The sequence below is a fragment of the Herpailurus yagouaroundi genome, unplaced genomic scaffold (genome assembly GCF_014898765.1).
Source record: "Herpailurus yagouaroundi ecotype Mexico unplaced genomic scaffold, PumYag 189, whole genome shotgun sequence".
NCBI lineage: Eukaryota > Metazoa > Chordata > Mammalia > Carnivora > Felidae > Herpailurus > Herpailurus yagouaroundi.
In genome coordinates this window covers 1,478,925-1,502,338 of record NW_024412420.1, presented here as the reverse complement: position 1 = coordinate 1,502,338, position 23,414 = coordinate 1,478,925, and the positions used below count along the sequence as shown (strand labels likewise).

Sequence of the window (23,414 nt, the reverse complement as noted above, 5' to 3'; positions counted from 1 at the left end):
CCCCGCCAAGCTTGAGCCACATGTGCTGGGAAGTTCATTTCCCCTTGTTTTGCAGAACGGGCTCAGGGATTGACCCCAGGAATGACCCCAGTGTCAGGAGGCATTAATGATCTCCATACGGGCAATAAACAGGCAGACCGGCTGGCTTGGTGTGGAGGTGCCCTGGAATGGGGCTGCCTTATTAGCCTCACATTCGCTCATGGGTAGAGGCTTAATTAGCAAGGGCTCCCTCATCTGTCTCCCCTCCCCCAAACATCCTTGAGCTCAATGGGAACAAGGTTGGAGACACTGGAGTTCTCTGGCTGGTTCCTCTGCTCCATGTGGGCCTCCTCAAGAGGCTGACTCTTCAGACTCGGACATTTGTCTACTTCTAACAGGACTTGGAAATTAGTCCTCCTGATAAAGTCTCTCTTGTTTTTAAAAGCCCCCAGAGGTCAAGTCCATGCATTCCGAGTCAGCTCACTTTTTTTGTCTAGGAACAAGAAGGCCTTGCTCTTCTTTAACTTAAATCTCTCCTGACTATTTGAGTTTGAGCCCAATTTTCCCAAAGGGAAATTTCCCAAGGGAATAAATAGGCGACTACCACCCTGTATATGGGTGGGAGGTGGGGGGCAAACAGTCCTTAGCAACTGCCTAGACTATAAAAAGCACCATCTGATGTATCACATCTCTCTCTCCAAATCCCTCCATCAGGTTGGTTACTTCTTCTAGGTGTGTGACTTAACCTCTTTGGGCTTCAGTTTTCTGTATAGTTCACTTAAGATTCACTGAACCCTACATTCTAGGCACAGTGCTAAGCACTAGAAGAATGAAGCAGAGGAAAACCGAGGCTCTTCTTGAAGGGAGCTCCCAATCTAGTGGGGGAGACAGACTTGTAAACAAATGCAGTAATAAAACGTGCTCAGGGCTGTAATCTAAACCCATACTGGGTATGATGAGAGTACAAAAGAGGGAGTTACCAACTCATCCTGCCTTGTTAAGGAAGGTTCCATGAGCAGATAACATCTGAGCCCATCTTTGAAAGATGAATACGTATGGGATCCTGAGAGACAGAGAATGTGAAAAGGGTATTTCAGGAAAAGGGAATAACCTGTACAAAGGCACAGAGAACATGTTTGAGGAACAGCAGAGCTGCAGCGACAGAAAATGAAGTTTCGTGGGAAGGTAAAAGTTTAGAAGGGCCTTGTAAGTCATGTTAATAACTTTACCTAGACAGCCAGTGTAGTACATTGAGCTCCACTGAAATAGCCAGGGCACTTGAGAGTCAGACAGGCACTGGGTGACCTGAGCCTCACTGAGGAAAAATAGGGAAACAGGAGCAAAGGAGATCCTAAGAGGGATTCTGAGAGGCAGAACATCATCATATGCATTCTTTCTGCAAACTTGCCAGGAGGAGCACAAGACAAAGTGCAAAGATGTTTCAGTCAACTTTTCAAAGTTTTCTAAATAGTGCTCAGAAAGGTGGAAGACTTGTCTTCTAAAGAGAAAGGAAAATTTGAAGACAAGGTAAAGACCAACAAGGCTCAGTATGAGACATGAAAACCTGTATCCATCCCCCCCTACAGGGGAAATAACAGGGAAGTTCAAGGATCCCAGTGTATCCAAGATTGGCCTTTGGCCTTGTTTTGTTCTGAGTATCATCCAAAAATCAAAGGAGAACATCTGGGCTTGTCCATTGGTGATGTTGCAAAGGACCTGGGAGGGACGTGGAATAGCACTGCTGCAGATAACAGGCAGCCTCATGAGAAGAAGGCTGCTAAGCTGAAGGAAAAGATAGGAAAAAAGGATATTGCTGCATACTGAGCTACAGGAAAGCTGATGAGGCAAAAACGGGAGTGATCCTGGCCAAAAATAAGAAAAAGAAGTTAGGTAAGGAGATGGTGATGATGAAAAAGTTGGTTCTAGGGCAGTTTTTTCCCATGTCCATAAAGCATTTAACCCCCCAGAACTCACTATTTTTAAAGAAAAAAATTTACAGCTGTTCCTTTTTGTTTGTTTTTTTTAAATAGAGTTTACACACTACTGAACGCATCTTTAGCTAGCCTTATCCCCATGGTATTTTTCAGTAGCTACTAACCTTGGTAGGTACAGTATGGAGGCTGTAAATTGGCATGGGAATTTAAAGCAGGCTCTTGTTGGTGCACACCCCAAATTAGATATCCATGGGGATGGTAGTTTTTTCATCTTTAGTTGTTTTTGATGCAGCTTCTGTGAAATGTTTTTCTGTTCATTCTGCAGTTGGGGGGGGGAAGTTGCAGCTGTTTTGTTGACATTCTGAATGCTTGTAAGTAAACACAATTTTTTAAAACTAGCATTGTCCTTTTCATAGATCTGAATTTTTTCTTCTTAAGGGGAAAACTCTAGTCCTCTGCTTTTGCCCTTATTGGATCACATGAATTACGTACAATATATATCTTTTCATGTAGTTAGCTGATAAAAAGCTTTTGTCTACACACCTGTGTATAATGAGGGTAATAAAAGTTGAATTGAGACAAAAAAAACCCCCACACCTTTATCTAAGGTCAATGGGGAAGCCATAACAGGTTTTTAGGAGGGAACAGAGCTGGGCTAATCAGATTTGTATTTTAGAAGATGACTAGTGGTGGGGTGGGAAGATTTTGGGGTGAAGAGTGGCAGCAAGGAGATCACTTATGCAGGCAGGGAATTTATTAGAATAGTATTTAGGAGAAGTGGAGCAGGAAAGAGGCAGGAGTTAAGGACGTTTCTGGGCAGGAATATGTTAAACATTTGTCATTTTGCATCCCCTGAGTCCACTCCCCCTTTTCATGTGCAGAACCCCAGTATAGGGGCGCCTGGGTGGCTCCATAGGTTAAGCGTCTGACTTCGGCTCAGGTCATGATCTCACGGTTCATGGGTTCGAGCCCCAAATCGGTCTCTGCGCTGACAGCTCAGAGTCTGGAGCCTGCTTCAGATTCTGTGTGTGTCTCTCTCTCTGCCCCTGCCCTGCTCACACTCTGTCTCTCAAAAATGAATAAACCTTAAAAAAAATAATAAAAAGAACCCTAGTATAGTTTTAGGGGAAAGAATCATTTCCACTGAGGATTTTGGTGGGATTGTCAGTGAAGGGGATCTGTCTGCCCCAGCCAAGATCATATTAGATGGTGTCTTCCCACAATTCTCATCTTGAGCATAATGACAGGAAGAATGAAAGGAAAGGGAATTTAATTATGTTATGGGGCCTCAACTTGCTTATCTGTACCGATCACTTAAGATTCAACAAACGCTACATGGTAGGTAACATTCTTATCCTACATTCTTCAGTCTTCATGCCCTGAAGGAGTTATTCACCTGCACCAACTGCTTGGCTCCCAGAACTGCTCCAGCCTCCATCATTTCTAAGCCTGGATCTTCAGCCTTTCCTTCAAGATGGTGAGTGGATCCATCCTTCTAATAAATCCCCTCTCTGCTTAAGCCAGCCAGAGGTTCCTTTCAGTCATGACAAGACTGAAGTTGGAAATACAGGGTATCTGGGCACCTGGGTGGCTCAGTCGATTAAACATCCAACTTTGGCTCAGGTCATGATCTCACTGTTTGTGAGTTTGAGCCCCGCATTGGGCTATCTGGTGTCAGCACAGAGCCCGCTTTGGATCTTCTGTCTCCTTCTCTCTCTCTGCCCCTCCTCACCTCTCAAAAATAAAATAAGAAACATTTAAAAAAAAGCCGAAATACAGGGGCTAAAGATTTCGAACACATCAGTGCATGGTGGGGGGCTTATACTGGTAGTCGATAAGGCCACTAAGGGCGAATTCCTAGAAAGAGAAAAGAAGGAAGCCCAGAGAAGAGTCTGGAAGGTGTGGGAAAGGAGAAAGGAAAGCAGCGATGCAGCCCAAGAAGAGCCGGTTAGAGTTGTCTAAGACACAGTGCAGTCCTGGCAGAAAAAGAGCAAGGGAGAGGTCAGCAATGTAAAATACTGGCAAAGGTGTCAAGGAGGAGAGTGTAAATGATTAGGGGAGGGGGGCAATTAGAGGTCACCGGGGACCTCAGGAAGAGCAGATCGAGTGCAGGGGAGAGGAGTCTACCTGCTTCCCAGACTGTGGGAGGATCAAGTGAGCTGGCTCTAGTAAATGGGAAGGGGCCACCGAATAAGAGAGCAGGCACTCTGGTTTCTCTGGGTTTCTGGAAAGAGCAGTAGTGCTACCTTCTATATCATCCTTCCCTCTTATGGACAGCGCCTAAAATTTGCCAGCATGTCCCTACACACCACTGGAGGCCTCACCCACCCAGAGGGCCTGTACTGAGGGGCTCTGTCTCAAACCCACTTAGCCACCCAGGAGCCCAGCTGAGAGGCTGAAGACAGCCTTGCCATCATTCTGGATTCTACTCCTGCTGCTTTAGAGTAAAATATCCTCCTTGTAGAGAATCTGGCAGTCAAGAGCCAGATGCAAAGGAAACAAAACAGATAACTAGTGTCAACATTTTGCTAGATTATCTTCTTTTTTTCTTTACTTTTAGAAAATACTTTTTTAAAATTATGAAACAAAATAGATGTAGAAAAGTCAGTTATTGGCTTTTCAGATGAGGGTTGTTTTGATGAACCATTGAATACCCTTTGTGCATATTTAAGCATTAGTGCCCAATTTTTATAATTTTTCAGGGTTTTCTTTTTTTCTCCCTAACTAATATTTAGCCCATTACTTATGTTCTTGAGTACTTGTAAGAGCAAAGACTTGTAACAAAGCAACAAAAATTACTTAACTGAATTATGGCCACCATATATACCAAATATATACCAATGTATACCAAATTGTATATATGTTGTGATCGAAATTTTACAGTTAATCATATCTGAAGGGACCCACAGCAAGGTGTGATTGGTAGTTGTCTCAGACAGGGTAAGATTGTGGATATTCTTCCTTATTTTCTTTGGCTTATGTTTTTCTTTGTATGTAAAATTTTCTATTATGAGTATGTTTTGCTATTACATACATATATATATATGTTTATTTATTTATTTTGAGAGAGAGAGAGAGAGAGAGAGAGAGAGCGCGCGCACAAGTGGGGAAGGGGTGGAGAGAGAGAGAGAGAGAGAGAGAGAGAGAGAGAGAGAATCCCAAGCAGGCTCTGCTCTGTCAGTGCAGAGCCCAATGCAGGGCTCGAACTCACAAACTATGAGATCATGACCTGAGCTGAAATTAATTAATTGAAATTAATTAATAATTAATTGACTGAGCCACCCAGGCATCCCTGTATTGCTATTTTTAATAAGAAAAATAGAAATAGAAACAATAATGATAAGTAATAACTAACTTTAAACACTTGTCATATGCCAGTATGCTAAATGCTTGATATAAATTCCCTTACTGAAAGCAACAACATAACATAAACACTATTATCCACTTTTAATTTTTTTTTGTTTTATTTATTTAAGTAATCTCTACACCCAACATGGGGCTTGAACTCACGACCCCGAGCTCAAGAGTCACATGCTCTTCTGACTGAGCCAGCCAGGTGCCCCTATTATCCACTTTTTAAAATAAACTTTTTATTTTAGAATAGATTTATGGAAAAGTTGCAAAGATAGTACGTAGAATTCCCATATTGCTCACACTAGTTTCCCTTATTGTTAGCATCTTACATTAATATAATTGTCACAACGAATAGATATTTTACATTATTATTAATTAAAGTCCACACATACTTTATTCAGATTCCCCTAGTTTTAACTTAATATCCTTTTTCTGCCCCAGGATCCCATCCAGGATATCACATTACACTTAGTCATGTCTCCTTAGGCCACTCTCTGCTGAGACAGTTTCTCCAACTTTCCTTGTTTTTGATGACCTTGACAGTTTTAAGGAGTGTCAGTCAGGTATTTTGTAGGACCCCCCTTGATTGGGGTTTGTCTGATGTTTCCCTCATGACTAGACTAGGCTTATGGATTTGGGGGAGGAAGGCCTCAGAGGTGAAGTGCCCTTCTCATCACATCCTATCAAAGGTTTGTATTATCAAGATGACTTATCACTAATGATGTTGACCTTGACCACCTGGCTGAGTGTTTGCTAGGTTTCTCCTATTAAGTTCCTCTGTTCTCCCCTCCCCTGCAGTAGTTGGGAGGAAGTCACCCTGCATAGCTGGAGTGTCAGGAGTGGGGTTACACTGGCCTCCTTGAGGGAAGAGCATCTACAAACAGTATTTGGAATTCTTCACAGTAGATTTATCTCTTCTTTAACGTTTCTTAATGCATCTAGTCATTTATTTATATCAGTACAACCTCATGAATACTTATTTTATACTTTGGGTTAAAATCCAGTTTTACGTTATTTATTGTGTCATTCAAATTGTTCCAGTTTTAGCCATTGGGAGCTCTTTCTCTGGCTGGCTTCAGTGTCCCTCTCACATACCATCGTTATTATCCATCTCTTACAGATGAAAAAACCAAAGTCAAGAGAAATTGAGTAACAGCCCCAGGGTTATACTGCTGGTAAAAAGGGGTCTCTTTGTAATTTCTGGGCAGAAAGTACAACCACTATACTCCACTGCTGCCTCTAAAAAAATTTATACACACACATGCTCATTTCTACTTACATCCTTAACAAGGATTTGAACTGTGCAGGTCCACTTATATATGGATATTTTTCTTTAATAAATACAGCACAGTACTGTAAATGTATTTTCTTGTCCTTACAATTTTCTTAGTAACATTTTCTTTTTTCTAGCTTACTATATTGTAAGATTACAGTAAATAATATATATAACAAACAAAATATATATTAACCGACTGTTTGTGTTACCATAAGCCTTCTGGTCAACAGTAGGTTATTAATAGTAAGTTTTGGGGGAGCCGAAAGTTATTGGCAGATTTTCGACTGTGCAGGGGTGGGTGCCTCTAACCCCTGTGTAGTTCAAGGGTTCAGGCCACATGTGCTATAGGTCAACCTCGGGAAGGAGATGCTGGAGTGAGTGAGTGCTGTGTTTTTGGCCCAATGCAGGTTGATTAGGAGCATGGTTGTGAAGTGATGAACACTTACACCCACAGCTGATGTTCTGAACATATTCATATTTTTAGTTCCTTGTGAAGTGGTTTTGCAACCTTTAGATATCTTTAAGCGTTTCTGTCCACCTTTTTAAGGTGTTTTAAATCTAGTTTTAAATTTCTAATTCTTTTGTAGCTATTTCTTCTCTATGTTTATATATTGGCACAAATTTGGAATAACTGAAAGGTCTATAATGAACATTAGTTGGAACAAAATTAAATATCTAACAACAGAAATTTGTGGGAACAAACTAGATGTTCTCTCCCACACATGTGCATGAAAAGAAAACCATAGCCAAAGATTATGGATTAAGAGATATTAGGGGGCACCTGGGTGTCTCAGTCAGTTAAGCTTCCGACTTCGGCTCAGGTCATGATCTCACAGTTCGTGGGTTCGAACCCTGCGTCAGGCTCTGTGCTGACAGCTCAGAGCCTGGAGCCTGTTTCAGATTCTGTGTCTCCCTCTCTCTCTGCCCCTCCCCTGTTCACGCTCTGTCTCTGTCTCAAAAGTAAATAAACAGTAAAAAAAAAAAAAAACTTTAAAAAAAAGGGAGAACTTAGGAAAGTTTTATAAGTAAGAAACTTTTTTTCCAAATTCCTAAATTCCTAAAAACTTTGGGACTCCTGGACAGCTATACAGCACCTGCCCCCTCTGTGTGAGAGCTACAAAAGAAAACAGAATCCTCAAACGAAGGCTCCATCTGCTGCCCAGCACTGTGCTGCCAGCCACCCCCATCCCCTCCTTCTCCATCCCCTCTTTCTCCTTCCGTTAGTACCTGGTTGTTTGTAACCCCACAGGCTACTCATTCTGATCTCTCAGCCCAGAGTTATCCTCCCACCTCTTGCTGGCCACCTGGGAAACTCCTGTATCCACACACACAGGCTGCTCGGTGGGTTGGTACTGCCTGACCTTTGAGTTTTCCAAAACCCAGTCACACCCTTCATCTCCCCTGACCCTCACAACAACCCTGTGAGGAAGGCAAGAACAGGCACCTGTGCCCAGAGGAGGAACTGAAGAAACTGAAGCGCAGAGATTAAGTGACCAAGTCAGAAGCAGAGTCAAGCAGAACTAGAACCCTTCAAATCCAGTGCTCCTTCCTGCCCCTTGCTGCAGCTGGTCTCTGCTCTGGACGCTCTTCCAGGGGAGATACTCATGCAACACCTTGCCTGACTCTCATCATGCTTGGGTTGGTTCCTGGGCACCTCTTCAAAGGCAGTTGCCTCCTTATATCTGCTGACAAGAGAGGAAGCAGCAGAGAGCCAAGGGGTCCCAAGCCTCTCCCTTCTGACAACAACGCCAAGGCCAGGACCAAAGTAAGTAGGACAGAAACCAATGCCAGGGCCAACACCCTGGGGTCCACAGGTACAGCACCAGAGAGCCTAGACCAGGGTTTTTCGACCTGGGCACAGGCTGACATTTAGACTGGCTGATCCTTTATTGTGGAGCTGTCCTGTTGTGGAATGTTTGGCAGCATTCCTGGTCTCATCCCTACCCTAGGTTGTAAAAACCAAAAATGTCTCCAAGCATTGCCAAATATCCCTTGGGAGTCAAAATCACCCCCATTTAGAATCACTGGCCTAGATTTTCAAGACAGTGTCTTGCCTTGATTGCATTCTTTTCCAGAAATATAATTTATTCTGTATGTAACTACAACATAATTTATATATGTTTAACTTTGATTGACTTTTTGCATCAATCAATCTACAAATTTTTTTATCAAGCATGATGTCGTGATTTGGGATTTTATTTTGTTTTATTTTATTTTATTTATTTTTATAGGTTTTTAAAAAAAGTTTATTTATTTTGACAGAGAGAGAATGTGTGCCAGCACATGAACAGGGGAGGGTCAGAGAGAGAGAATCCTAAGCAGGCTCTGCACTGTCAGTGAGGATCCCAACACAGGCCTGAATTCACAAACTGTGAGATCATGACCTGAGCCGAAACCAAGGGTTTGACACTTAACTGACTGAGCCCCCCAGGTACCCCTATTTTTTAATGTTTATTTATTTTTGAGAGAAAGAGAGAGAGAGCAGGGGAATGGCGGGGGGGTGGGGGGTGGGTGGGGGGTGGGTGGGGACGACCAGGATCTGAAGTAAGCTCCAGACTCTGAGCTGACAGCAGCAAACCCAGTTCAGGGCTCGAACTCACAAACTGAGAGATAATGACCTGACTGAGCCACCCAGTTGCCCCCTGATTTGGGATTTTAAAATATGGTCACCATGGCATGTTTTCAAAGAGGGGACAGTTTTCCTTTTCTGGGAGAAGGATAGCAGCTAAGGCCTGAATGCTTGCCTTTTGCCCAAAGTCCTGGCCAACTTTGGGAAGGGTGTCTAGCTGCTGACCCTGAGGTACTGGGTGATCTCTAGCTGTGACATAGAACTTTTCTGAATGTTGTGTCCCCACTGCTACCACACATCCTCCTGATGTGTTGGGGTTTTGCTCATGAAAACAAAATGTCTGCTTGCAGAGTAGAGAGTGCTCATTGACATGGTGACCACCTCTCCCTGTGGCCTGAATGCACAGAGGAAGGAATCCCCCCCACCCCCTCCAACAGCTTCACACCTACCACTCTGACCATGGGGAATGTGTTCACTAGGTTAGGTTAGCATTGAATTCTCAGGCCAGAGGAGCAGAAACACTGCCTAGTCAAAGGACCGACATGTTTGACCCAAGTTGCAGAACTGCTTAATAAAACATTTACCCTTCTGAAAGATAGTGGGATTTGGGGAGAGGGAACTTTTTTCTATTTTTCCCAAGATGACCAAAAAGTCAGGAGCTTCTGAAGGGGGAGAGAGTTAACTAAACAGGGGAATTTCTGGTAGACAGGCTGAGACTCCAGGAGCAGAGAGGAAGAAGGAGTTGGCAGATTCCCATTGGCCAGAGGTAGGTAGGTAGGTGGGTGGGAAGGGTTACCCTTCACAGGCTCTTCTAGTTCAAAGTCCTCTAAATTGGGGGGGGGGGGGGGGGGGGGGCGGTGTGATTCCCACCTCTGCCTGAAATAGAGACCATTTTCTCTAAATTTACCCAATGTGAAGATTTCCCTGGGACACTTATTAAAAACAAAGATTCCTAGGCCTTTTCAGCATTTCTAAGTCAGGGATGGAGCCCAGGCATTTTTAATACTTGTAACAAGCATCTCAGTCAAGGTAGCACTGATGACCCATTCTTTTCCCTTGGCACATTCTTTTCATCCTAGCTCATCTGTCTTTGGGAAATTGGCAAGCTCTGTTTCAGCCCTGGCCTCCTGAGGGCACACCCTACATTATGGACCTCCCAGTGCCAACCAGATGCCCACACACTGGGCTGGTGTTCAATACATATCTGTTGTCTAAATAAATTCTCGAGGCACCTGGGTGACTCAGTTGAGCGTCCAACTTTGGCCTAGGTCATGAGCTCGCTGTTCCTGAGTTTGAGCCCCGTATCCATCTCTGCTGACAGCTCAGAGCCTGGAGCCTGTTTTGGATTCTGTGTCTCCCTCTCTCTTTCTACCCTTCCTCTACTAATGCTCTGTCTCTCTCTCTCTCAAAAATAAACATTAAAATTTTTTTTTAAAATGTAGACTTCTCCACATGCAAGATGCATATTCTATTTTTATTGAAGTAGAGGATGTAGTATTTAGGGCCCACAGCTTACAGAGTTTTCTTTTTAATCAACTTTATTGAGATATAATTTACATACAATAAACTGAACCCATTTAAAGTATTGATTTGATGAGTTCTGATAAATGTATACATCAGTGTAACCATAACCGTGATCAAGATGCAGAATATTTCCATCACCCTCAAGAGTCCCCTCCTGCCCCTTTGCAGCCAGTCTTCCCTCTACCCCAGCCCCAGGCAGCTTCTAGTCTTCCTGTCACGATAGATTAATTTTCTGTTCTCTAGAATTACATGTAAATGGAATAGTATAGTATGTACTCTTTTGTGTCTGGCTTCTTCCATTCAGCATAATGACTCTGAGATTCACCTATACTGGTGAATAGATTAGTCCTTTTTATTGCTGAGTAGTATACCACTATAGGGATATACCACCATTTATTTATTCAGTCACCCGTTGATGGAATTTGTATCGTTTCCAGATTTGGCTATTGTAAATAAAGCCTCTCTAAACATTTGTGTACAACTCTGGGTATGGACATGTTTTCACTTCTCATGGAATTTTCTAAGACTAGGGTAAAGGTGGGGACATCAGCAAAACCCATCCCTTATCTCTTAAGTCAATAAATATTTATTTGGACAATGATGTACCAAGCCTGCCCTACAGACCAAGCAGCACAAAGAGGTTTCTCATGACCTTTTGGTCTGGTCAGTGTTTGGGCAGAAGTGCCCTCTGCAGAGTGAGCCAGCCCAGCCAGGGAGACCAAGAAGGCCTTGAAAATCTTCAGACCCACATTCCACCAAGAAAGCTTCATTTGGAATGCAGGCGTGTGAGGGAAAGTTTTTAATGCTCAGAGGGAAAGACTTTTTTTTTAGCTAAATTATCATATTTTTTTCCACTTCACATCAAGGTAAATTTCCCCAAGAGGTGGGTGTTTTTGCTGGGAGGAGAGAGAAATGTGAACAGACCCTTGCAAGAGAGAGTGAGCCTGGGCAGGGCCTCTGGACAATTGGAAAGAAAGGTGTATTCATTTCCCAGGGCTGCCGTGACAACTCACCACAGACCTGGTGCTTTAAATGATAGTCATTTTTTCTCTCACAGTTATGCAGACCAGAGTTGGGGATCAAGTTGCCTGTAGAGCCACACCCCCTCTGAAAATTCTAAAGAAGAATCTTCCCTTCCTCATTCCAGCTTCCGATGGCTCCACTTCTTTGGCTTGTGGCAGGCATAAATCTGTTCTTCACATGGCCTTTATGACTCTGTGCCTCTCTTTGTGTCCTTTCTCTTGTAAGGACACCACTCATTACATTTAAGGCCCACTCTAAATCCAGGGTGATATCACCTTGAGATCCTTAACAGCCTACCCAAATAAGGTCATTTTCACAGGTACCAGGGGATGGGATTTAGATATACCTTTGGGAGAGGGAGACACGGTTGAACCCACTACAGATGGGGAAATACCATTAGTTTAAAAAACTCTGGCCCAGAAACTACTAGTAATGAAATCAATATTACTAAGAGTTTCCCATGTGTCAGGATCTGTCCTAAGCACTAGCCATAAAAAATCATTTAATCTTCTCGGCAATTCTGAGGCAGGTAAGATCATTAGCTTCAATTTGACAAAAGAGGAAACTGCGTTGTATCAGGAGCTTTGTTAACATATCCAAGGTTGCAGAGCCAACAAAGAAGCAGTCTAGCCCCAGAGCCACTGCTTTGTTGTACCTGCAGCACCAAGGTACTGAGAAGCATGTTCTGGGGCAGGCTCTGCTCCTACAGTTCTTGGAGGTTTTGGACATTTTTCTCCTTTCAGAGCTTGGGAGTTTGGGGGGGGGGGCAAGGGGGAGGTGGGAGGGGCCTCTCAGGCCTAGGCCTGTGGACTTGGGAGAGGAGAGTAGAGGTGGTGGATGAATCTGCTGCCTGGCTGGCTCTGTCCATCAGTCCTACTCAACCTCTGAGCCTGGGGACTGCCACTGAGACAGAAGCACCAGGCAGGAACAAACACAGAATATTGTGACATCTCAGTTTTGAAACATGCATCTCAAGAGTAAGGCAGGAAGCCCAGTATCTGAGGTGTGTCAGGAATGAGGATGCTCAGGGTGAGGCAGAGGTCTGCTTTGGGAGTCCCATCCATCTAGGGCAGAGGTTTGCCCTGCCTGGGAGCCAGGCTTGGCTGGGCACCCATCTTCTTGACTTGCTATCTATGAATGGGCTTTGGAAAGTAAGATTCTGACAGTATTATAAGTAACCAGCTAAGAGACAAAAGAGAAACAGAGGGTAGAGGAATCCTCCCCCAGTTCAGCCAGGGCTCCTTCCTCCCACTTGAAGGGTTTATTCTCTTTTCTTTCTTAGTTAATCAATCCACTTTCTTCAGGTAACCAATTTTGAAACCTACCCACTACCCAGATTAACCCAAGAAAAACTGAGGCCAGTAACTGACCAATCCCCTGCTCCAATGTGCAGATGGATGATCTAGCAATGGTGTGTGAGTGGCTCAGAAAAGCAGCCAGCCCAGATTCATTACGAGATATATTAATATGTCAATGTTTATTGATCACTTATGTGCTAGGCACCAAGCTAAGTGTTTCTATGCATTCTCTTTTTAATCCACAGCTACCATATTAGGTGGGATTACTATCTTGATTTCAAAGAAACTGACATGCAAACAAGTTAAGGTCTACCTGACTCCAAAGCATTTCCTTTGCCCCCATACATCAGTGGTTCTCAAAATGTGGTCTCTGGACCACGCTTTACCATCACTGAGAACTTACCAGAAATACAAGTGCTGGGGCCCCACTCAGACCTCCTGAATCTGAATCTCTTTGGGCAGAGCCTAACAGTCACCCTCCAGGTTATTTTTAGCCATGCTCAAATTGGGAAACCATTTCCCTGCTTTATCCCATCCCCTTAAAGATGCATGCAGGCCAAAAAAAATCTCATTTTCTTTTGTAATAGGATATCCAGACTGGCAGATGAAGGAGATACCCTGTGTCTGGAGTTTGGTGAAGACTTTGATCTAGTTCTCAAGAAATCTTTGAGGACAATGTGGGAAAATGTGGAGAATACTAGCGAGGAAGGAGGCAGGACACAGCATGATGATATATGTATTATTCCAGAGGCACAAGTAGGACGAGTGGCAGTTAGACTGTCATACCCTAAGGGTGTTTGTCCAAGTCAGTAGAAGTCTGGCAGGAGGGCTCTACTGAGGAGCCACAGAGTTCTGCCCAGTTTGACTTTTCAATCAATGGTGTGGAAGATGGCATAGTATCAGCTCTGTAGGTATCACCAAACTGGGGGAGATGGCAAGTATATTGGATAACAGAATGAAGACCCAACATGATTTTCACCAACCAGAAACAGACAGAAATAGAAAATGTAGCACATGGTCACCATGTATGGTTGCATAGGCTGTTCACTCCCCAAATGCATCTTACAGGTTGAGAGACTAAATGGGAGCTAAAATGAAGGCACTCCACTCAATTTCACCCAGAGGAAGAGGACCCTTTTTCAAGCTCACATTGAAGGTATTTTATGACCTTGCAGCAGTGCTGACCCATTACCTTTTTTTTTAACTGAGGTAAAATATATACAACATAAAAATTGCCATTTTAATCATGTAAAAACATTTTTCTAAGTTTCTTTCTTTATTGAGAGAGAGAGAGGGAGAGAGAGAGAGAGAGAGAGAGAGAGAGAGAGAGAGAGAGAAATTGGGGGAAGAGCAGAGAGAGAAAGAATCCCAAGTGGCTCAAACCCACAAACCCTGAGATCATGACCTGAACCAAAATCAAGAGTCAGATGCTTAACTGACTGAGCCACTCAGGTGCCCCAATCATGTAAAAAAGTTTTAATTGTGGTAAAACATATATAATGTAAAATTTACCATTTTAATAATTTTTCATTGTACAGTTCAGTGGCATTAAGTACATTCACATTTTGTGCATCAGCAATATCTATTTCCAAAACATTTTCATCATCCTAAACAGAAACTGCACATATTAAGCAATAATTCCTCATTTCCCCCTTCCCTCAGCCCCTAGTAACCTCTAGCCTACTTTCTGGATCTAAAAATTTTCCTATTCTAGACATTCTATGTGAGTGGAATCATACAATATTTGTCCCTTTGTATCTAGTTTATTTCACTTAGCACAATGCCTTCAGGTTTTACCCATGTTGTAATATATATCAGAACTTTGTTTCTTTTTGTGGCTGAATAATATTCTCTTGTACATATGAACCAAAGTTTGTTTATTCATTCATCTGTTGATGGACACTCAGGTTGTATCTACCATTTAACTATTGTGAATAATGCTGTAATCAACATAGGTTACAACTGTCTGTTTAAATCCTGTTTTCAATTCTTAGGGGTATATACCCAGGAGTAGAATTCCTGGATCATAAGGTAATTCTTTGTTTAGCCTTTTGAAGGACAGCACCATTTTAGATTCCCAACAGGATATGAAAGTGCTCCAATTTCTCCACATCCTTGTCAACACTTGGTTTTGTTTTGTTTTAATTCTAGCCATCCTAGTGGGTATGAAGTAGTATCTAGTTATGATTTTGATTTGCATTTCCCTAATGATTAATAATGCTGAACATTTTTTCATGTGCTTTTTGGTTATTTGTATATCTTCTTTGGAGAACTATCTATTCATGATTCTTTGCCCATTTTTAAATTGGACATTTGTCTCTCTGTTATTGAGTTGTAGTTCTTTATATGTTCTGGATGTTACACCCTTATCAGATATGTGATTTGCAAGATTTTTCCATTCTTTTGGTTGCTTTTTCACTCTCTTGATAATGTCTTTTGATGCACAAAAGTGTTTAATTTTGTGAAGTCTAATTTATTTATTTTTTTCTTTTGTCACTTGTGCTTTGGTATCATATTTAAGAAGCCATTGCCAAATCTAAGGGCCATGAAGATTTTCTCCCATGATTTCGTCTAAGAGTTTTATAGTTTGAGCTCTTACATTTTAGGTCTTTGATCTATTTTGAGTAATTTTTATATACAGTATGAGGTAAAAATCTAACTTCATTATTTAAGTGTGGATATCCAGTTTTCCCTGCACCATTTGTTGAAAAGACTCTCCTTTTCCTATTGAATAGTTTCCACACCTTTGTGGAAAATCAATTGACCATAGATGTGAAGGTTTATTTTGGGGTTTTCAGTTCTATTCCATTGGTCTATACATCTGTCCTAATGCTGATAGCACACTGTTTTAATCACTGTAATTTTGTACTATGTTTTGACATTGGGAAACGTGAGTTTTCTTCCTTTTTAAGATTGTTTTTGGCTATTTAGGGTTCCTTGAAATTCTATATGAATTTTAAAATAGGTTTTATCATTTTTGCAAAAAAGAAAAAACCACGATTGATCTATCATTTCTTTTCTTTTTTTCTTTTAAATGTTTACTTGCTTATGTTTAAGAGACAGGGAGAGTGAGAGAATGCAAGCAGAGAAGGGGCAGAGAGAGAGGGAGACAGAGAATCCCAAGCAGCCTCTGCACAGAGCCAGACATGGGGTTCAAACTCACAAATTGTGAATTATGACCTGAGCTGAAATGAGGAGTTAGGTGCTTAACCAACTGAGCCACCCAGGTGCCCCAACCCATCATTTCTGATTAAAATAAAAATCAGTGTCACTTGTCCATAATGGAGAGATGATGTGGCCAAACAGCTGACCCCATAGAACCAATTTAAGCCAACAGTGCTTCATGGTTGCCAAAAAGCAAGTGATACTGAGTTCTATTTAAACCAGTGCAGGAAGAGAGAGATGCTGTGTTCTGTGCTCTACCCGCTGAGGCCCACATTTTTCAAAGGGTCTCTTGAGACCATAGATTCTTATTAGTGGAAAGCAGTTGAGGAAATTAGGGAGATGACTGGGTGGGTTAGAGGAAAAGGGGTGCATGACAACTTTCAAGTATTTAGATGGTTCCCCCTCTAGAGAATTCTGTCTGTTCCTCCACTCATAATCCAAAAGCTTTCCTACAGATGAATGAAGACAAACAATCAGGAGCCAGCCCAAACTACACTGTTTCTAATCATTGGGGATGTTTCTAACCATTAGACTAGTTGAAATCTGGAATAAGTTGCCTACCTTGAGAGGTGGTGAGTTCCCTGTGAGGGCAGTGTCCAAACAGAGGCCAGGTGATGGATTACTGACTCAGTGATTCAGTATGGCAACAGGAGTTAATGATCTTAGAGACTCTTTCAATCATGGAGCAGGGCTTGTAAAAAATTTAATCTGAGAGTGTGGCCACCCCTTCCTCCCAGGGCATCCTCTCTGTGATAGCTGTCACAAGAGGGGCTGGGAACAATACAGCTGTCAACAAGATTCTACTTCATCAGGTGATGTTTCAATATCACTTTAAAAAGGGGTAGGGTGATGTTCTGGGAAGAGCAGACAGACAAAGGTTTGAATCCCAGCTGTGTCTCTAGCCCTGGTGAGTTTCCTAATCTCCCCATGCCTCAGTTTCCTAATTTGTACAATAGGAAAATTATACCAACAATAGCTGGTCGTATGCAGTCTGTTTGCTCCTTCCCAATTCTTGTGGCACCACTGCCCATAGGTCTATCTTATCTTCCGGCTGCAGGGATGGCATGTGATCTGGCCTGGCCAAGTAGAGTTGCCCTTCCCATGTCCACTGAATAGATATGTGATCTTCTAGAAGCCCAAGTATCCTCAAGTAGTTTCCTCTACACACAGAGAGCAGGCCTCTCTCTTGCCCCTGGGACTGAGGACTGTTAAGGCCATCCAGGCTTTGGATGCCTTGGGCATCTTTCCAGCTGTGTGGGCAGAATGTTCCTGAGCCAATACAGAGGGGAGTCAGGTTAAGAGCTGGAGTTAATGAGGGGCACCTGGCTGGCTCAGTTGGAAGAACATGTGACTCTTGATCTTAGGGCTGTGAGTTTGAGTGCCACTGGGCATGGAGATTACTGGGGGGTGGGGGGGGAACCTTAAAAAAAAAGAATTGGAGCAGGGGTATCTGGGTGGCTCAGTTGGTCTGACTCTTTAACATTTTTTAAAATGTTTATTTAATTTTCAGAGAGAGAGAAAGACAGAGTATGAGCAGGGGAGGGGCAGAGAGAGAGGGAGACACAGGATCCAAAGCCGGCTCCAGGCTCTGAGCCAGCAGCACAGATTTTGCGGGGCTTAAACTGCGAAATCATGACCTGAGCCCAAGTCGGTGGCTTAACCGACTGTCCCCAGTCTGTATTTTCCCGTATGTCCCCAGTCTGGCTCTCAATTTCAGCTCATGTCATGATGCCACGGTTGTGGGGTCGAGTCCACCTTCAGGCTCCACGCTGACTAGGGATTTTCTCTCTCTCCCTCTGCCCTTCTCCCCCTCTTGCATTCTCTCTCTGTCTCTAAAATAAAATAAAATAATAATAAAAGAACTGGAGCTAATGAGAGACAGCCCAACTAATCTGTCTCCCTGGATCTAGCTATGCCTAAAGTCCACTCCTGTTTTTATCAGTTATGTGAGCAATAAACTCCCTTTTTGGCTTAAGCTAATTTGAGCTGGGCTTCTTGTCAGTGGGAGGTGAAAAAGCCCTGACCAATATATCTTTCTGCAGGGCAGTTGTGTGGATTAAAAGAAATTATATTGCCAAGTACCTGGCACCTGGAGGGCATTCTGCGAGAGACCAACAAGCCCGCCTGATTTTCTGGTGTAACCGTACAGACCACAGTGGCAGATGGGAATGGATTACTTGTATGTATGTATGAGGGCAGTGAGTGTGTCATCAGCAGGGGAGCAGCAGGGCCACTAAGCTGAATTCTGTAGCCAAGCTCCCTGTGCCATGAAGAAGCTCATCCATGGTAGGAGAGAGTGAAACCAACATGCAAAGAAAAGAAATAGGAGAGAAGACAGAGTGAGAGCTGGGGACATTCATGTTGCTCGTCCCCAGCATCCTAACCCTGCACTTCTAGGTACCACATGCTCCAGTGAACTATTTCTCTTCAGCTTGATTTCTGTCCCTTGCAACTGAGGGATCCTGACTAATGTGCCCAGAGGCCAGCTGAGATGAGGCTGTAAAAGACCCACCGGGTCAGCTCTGCAGCTGTGATGGTTTGTCCCTCACTCCTGGCTTGGGAAAGGCCAGCATCCTTTCCTGTCAAGCAGCTCTCACATCCAGTGTCTGAGGCAGACTGGGCTGATGATACAGGGCACTGATGTCACAGTCTACTGCCCTCTTCAATGGCCACCTTTCAAGTCCTTGACTAAGCTGTTGCCTGACAGTGTCCTGACAGGTGGACCCATTTAATGATTGTGTGGTGAACAAACATGCTTCCCCCACCTTTTCCCTCTTCCTTAGGGAAGAGGTTTGATGCTCTGTCACCCTGGCTGATGAGGGTGAAAGCATGAGTGGTCTGGACTGAGCCCCCATGACAGATTTGACAAGTGGAGGTAAGGAGCCCTTGGTGATGCTCAGGGCACCTCTCTGAGGCTTCACCATACTGTACGCTGTGTCCCCAGCAGAGTGCCATCCATGTCTTCATTCATGTGTTATTCCACAAACATTGTTTGAACAGATGTTATGTGCTGGGCACTGTGCTGGGAACAATACAATGAACAAACAAAGCTCATGTTCTAATGAAGGGAGAAAATAAAATAAAAAATGCATAGCGTGAGATGTCAATAATGACAACAGTCACAGGAGGGGAGGAGGACAATGGGGAGGGTGAAGGTGGGTGACAATTTTGTAAAGGACGACCTCTTCAAGCAAGCAGTTGGGGAGCAAGGAGGTGCATGGCTGGCATATTCAAAAAATGGCAAGGAATTCCTAGTGGAATATACAATGGTACAGCCACTTTGGAAAACAGTTTGGTGGTTTCTCTCAAAAAGTTCAACAGTTATTAGAGTACCTGGGTGGCTCAGTCAGTCTGACTTCAGCTCAGATCATGATCTCAATGTTCGTGAGTTTGAGCCCTGAATTGGGCTCACTGCTGTCAGATCCTCTCTCTCCCTCTCCTTCTACCCCTCCCCCACTCACACGATGTCTCTCAAAAATACATAAGCATTAAAAAAAAGAGTTAAACAGTTATCATTTAACCCAGCAGTTCCACTCTTAAGCGTAGACTCAAGAGAAATGAGAACGTATGTCCGCCTAAAGACTTGCACATGAATGTCCACAGCAGTATTACTCATAATAGCCAGGAAGTGGAAACAAACCAAATGCCCCTAGACAGACAAATGGATAAACAAAATGTGGTATATCCATATGGTGGAATATTTTTCAACCTTAAAAAGGAATAAAAGCACTGATTCATGTTACAACGTGGATGAGCCTTGAACACACTATGTAAAGTAAAAGAATCCAGCCACAAAAACCCACAAATTGTATGATTCCATTTATATGAAATGTCCTGAATAGGCAAACCTCCAGAGACAGAAAGTAGATTAGCGGATGCCAAGGGCTGGAGGCAGGGGCCTTGACTGCTAATGGGTCAGGGTTTCACTTTGGGATGATGAAAATATTCTGGAATTAGATAGTAGTGATTGTTGTACAACCTTATGAATACACTAAAACCCACTGAATTATACACTTTAAAAGAGTGGCTATTATAGTATGCAAATTATATTTAAAATTTTTTAAATTTTTATTTTTTAGAGAGAGAGTGAGAGCGAGCAGGGGAGAAAGGCGGAGAGAAAGAGAGAGAGAATCTTAAGCAGGCTCCATGCTCAGCAAGCCCGGTGCAGGGCTCAATCCCATGACCCCGGGATCATCACCTGAGCCAAAATTAAGAGTTGAACACTTGGACCACCGAGGTGCCCCGAATTATATCTCAGTTTTTGAAAAGAATGAAAACAACCCAAGGAGACCAGTGCCTCTGAGAGAGAGGATGAAGCCCAGTGAGTTGAATGGGCCCTCACCCACCATTGCTGCAAGGGAGGGAGCCCTGGGAAGGGTGAGACTCCACCAATGCCTGGAAAGGCATTGTCCAGAAAAACATTCAGGAGGTCAGCATGCAGGGCCACGGGAGGGGTCCTGAGGACAAGGTGTACAGCTGCCACAAGCCAGCCTGAGGCTCGGGCTCAGCCAAGGACCGAGGAGGAAGGGGAATGATGGATGAGGCAAATGAGGACTGTCTTACATTCATTCAGTTTCTCCTGCTGGGTCAGCTTGTTTTATGTGCTCACCAGCAAGACCATTCCACACCCTCTCTGTGTGGCAACCAGGGCGGCCACATTTCCTCTTGCTCTTTGCAGAATTAGACTCAAGTCTTTTAGAGATGAGGACACTTGAGGCTCAAAGGGTCAAAGCCACAGAGCTAGAGGTGCAGCTAGGATTTGAACTCAGGTGTCCGGCTGCACAAAGTCCGTCATTCCGTTCCCTCAGTGTCATTGCCTAGCAGCAGGACCTAGCCAGAAATTAGAATGGAGGCACAGGAAGTAGGCTTGGATCCCCCAGAGGCAACAACCAAGCAGGGTGAGAACCCTTGATCTGAAACAGGCCTAAGGCAGGAGGGGCAGGGACTTTGGGTAGAAGCCCAAGCCCCAGACTCCAGGCCTGGATGACTCCAGATCCCCATCTAGTGGTAAAAGGTAGTCACTGCAACATGGCCCAGGCAGCTCACTGGCCACACTGATGCAGTCAGGTCACCAGCAAACAACCCGCCAATAAGAAACGTCCCTTCCCCGGGCCTGAGTTCCATAGAGAGAGAAGAGGACCCATCAAGGGGCATGCACACTGGGGTTCATTGCCCTTGAGATTTCTCTGCAGCAGCACAGTTGCCTGTGGGAGCTCTGTCCTCAGCCAGAAACCTCAACATACAGGTCCCCATGTGGAGGTCAGATTCTTCAGGCTCAGGGACTTGACAACTTGTCACCCCAGAAGGCAGGTCTCATTGGCCTGTGCTGGCCTCCAGGGCGGGAGGGGTCACCTAGCTCTGATAGGCTGAACACTGGATGCTGCCCAGGATGGGGGAGGAATTTGCTCTGCCTCTAGATGGCTCCTAGGACCCCATCCTTGGAAGCTCCGAGTCTCCTCCAAAGGGGCAAGGCCTCCTCAAGAGGGGCAGGGATGCAGCATTTACTGTTGTTGTTTTTTTAATTTTTTTTTTTTTAATTTCTTTTTGAGAGAGAGAGAGACAGAGCATGAGCAGGGGAGGGGCAGAGATAGAGGGAGACACAGATCCTGAAACAGGCTCCAGGCTCTGAGCTGTCAGCACAGAGCCCTACACGGGGCTCGAGTCCACGAACTGTGAGATCATGACCTGAGCTGAAGTCAGACCCTTAACCAACTGAGCCATCCAGGCGCCCCAGCATTTACTGTTCTAAACAGTGTTTCAATCAAAACACTCCAAGAGCTAGGTACTATTATCTCCATGTGGAAGAAGTGATGGGGGAGGAGTAATTAGCTTTAGTCACTCATTAGAATGAGTCACTCATTCATTGAATACTAACTTAAAACATGTGTGTGGTCACCTTACCCAGAAGGGAGAAGGTCAAGGGGAAGCTTCCTGGAGAAGGGACTAGTGGGCCAAGTTTTGAAGGAAGAAAGGAAAAAGATTCCAGGCAGAGGGAAGAGCATGTGAGTGTGAGAAGGACATGAGGCAAGGTCAGCAAGGTTAACCTAGATAGACCTGGGCAGGTGGACAGTGTGGGTAGAGCCCTGGGGTGGGGGTGGGGTGAGGTTAGCAGGCAGAACTCATACAGGCGCCACTACCAAGTTAAAGATTCTGGACTCCAAGGTCATGGGAAACCTTTAAATAGGGCGACGACCCCATCTCATCTGTGTTTCAGGAAGGTCCTGGCTGGCAGGAAATGTGGTCTGCCTGTGAGGCTCTCAAGTGTCCCAGGTGCAGAGGCTTGCCCTGGAACTGGGGGTGGCAGGGTAAGGCCCTTAGGCAGGGGCTCAGCAGCAGCAAAGGCCCAGAGGCCAGAGGGCCCCAGAGCCTCTCAAAAACAGAGAATCACTCAGCATAGCTGGAGAGAAGCGTTTGAGGGCTGGGAAGGCTTGGGCTGCTGTAACATAATGCCACAGACTGGGTACCTTATAAAGCACATTTATTTCTCACAGTTTTAGAGGCTGGACATTGGAGATCTGGGTGCCAGCAGGGGCAAGTGAGGGACCTCTTCCAGGGCACTGATGTCTCATTGTATGCTCACATGGTGGAAAGGGGAAGGGTCCCTTGTAACAGCACCGATCCTAGTTATGAGGGCTCTGTCCTTGTGACCTAATTACTTCCCAAAGGTTCTGCCTCCTAATACTATCACCTTGGGTGTTCGTTTTCAACATGAATTTTGGGGTGATGCACACATTCAGACTACAGCAGTCTGGACTGTTTTCCTACAGAGGCAAGTCTTCAGGCAAGATATACAGCTTCTCTGGATATCTCCTCAGGAGAGAAAGGAGGCTCTATTGGCTGCGACTGAGGTTCCCAGCCCTCAGAGGCTCTCTGCGGCCAATGTCAAGTGGACTTGCAGCAGGGGCTTGTGGCCTGGGGCCTGGGCAAGCATATCCTGGAAGGACCAGCAGGTGGGCCCTGCTTCTGCAGTCTTTCTTTCTTTCTTTCTTTCTTTCTTTCTTTCTTTATCAGCAAACACTTTCTGCACCCCTGCCATGTGTTAAGCAATTTTAGGTCTGGGGACCTAGCAATAAGCACAACAGACACCAGCCCTGCCTTGAGGGAGACAATGATCTCATAGAAGACAGAAACCTTAAACAAATATAGCCCCTCCTGGAGGAGATGTGGCAATGCTGAGGGGTGGGGTGAATGGGCTCCGCTCCAGCAAACTGAGGGAAGAGGGGAGCCTCAGAGAGTCTGGACAGGTGATTTCTCCAAGGAAAAACACCAAACATCTTTGTGAGAGCATATCT

General features: G+C 44.3%; 1 long non-coding RNA gene across 1 annotated transcript; it reads left to right on the top strand.

The window, feature by feature from the left end:
• Positions 1-2,238: 2,238 nt before the first annotated feature.
• LOC121044679 (uncharacterized) lies at positions 2,239-14,229 on the top strand. The gene is made up of 3 exons (XR_005797428.1): positions 2,239-2,284; positions 3,283-3,390; positions 14,026-14,229. It is a non-coding gene; the product is annotated as an uncharacterized LOC121044679 (long non-coding RNA).
• Positions 14,230-23,414: the final 9,185 nt, after the last annotated feature.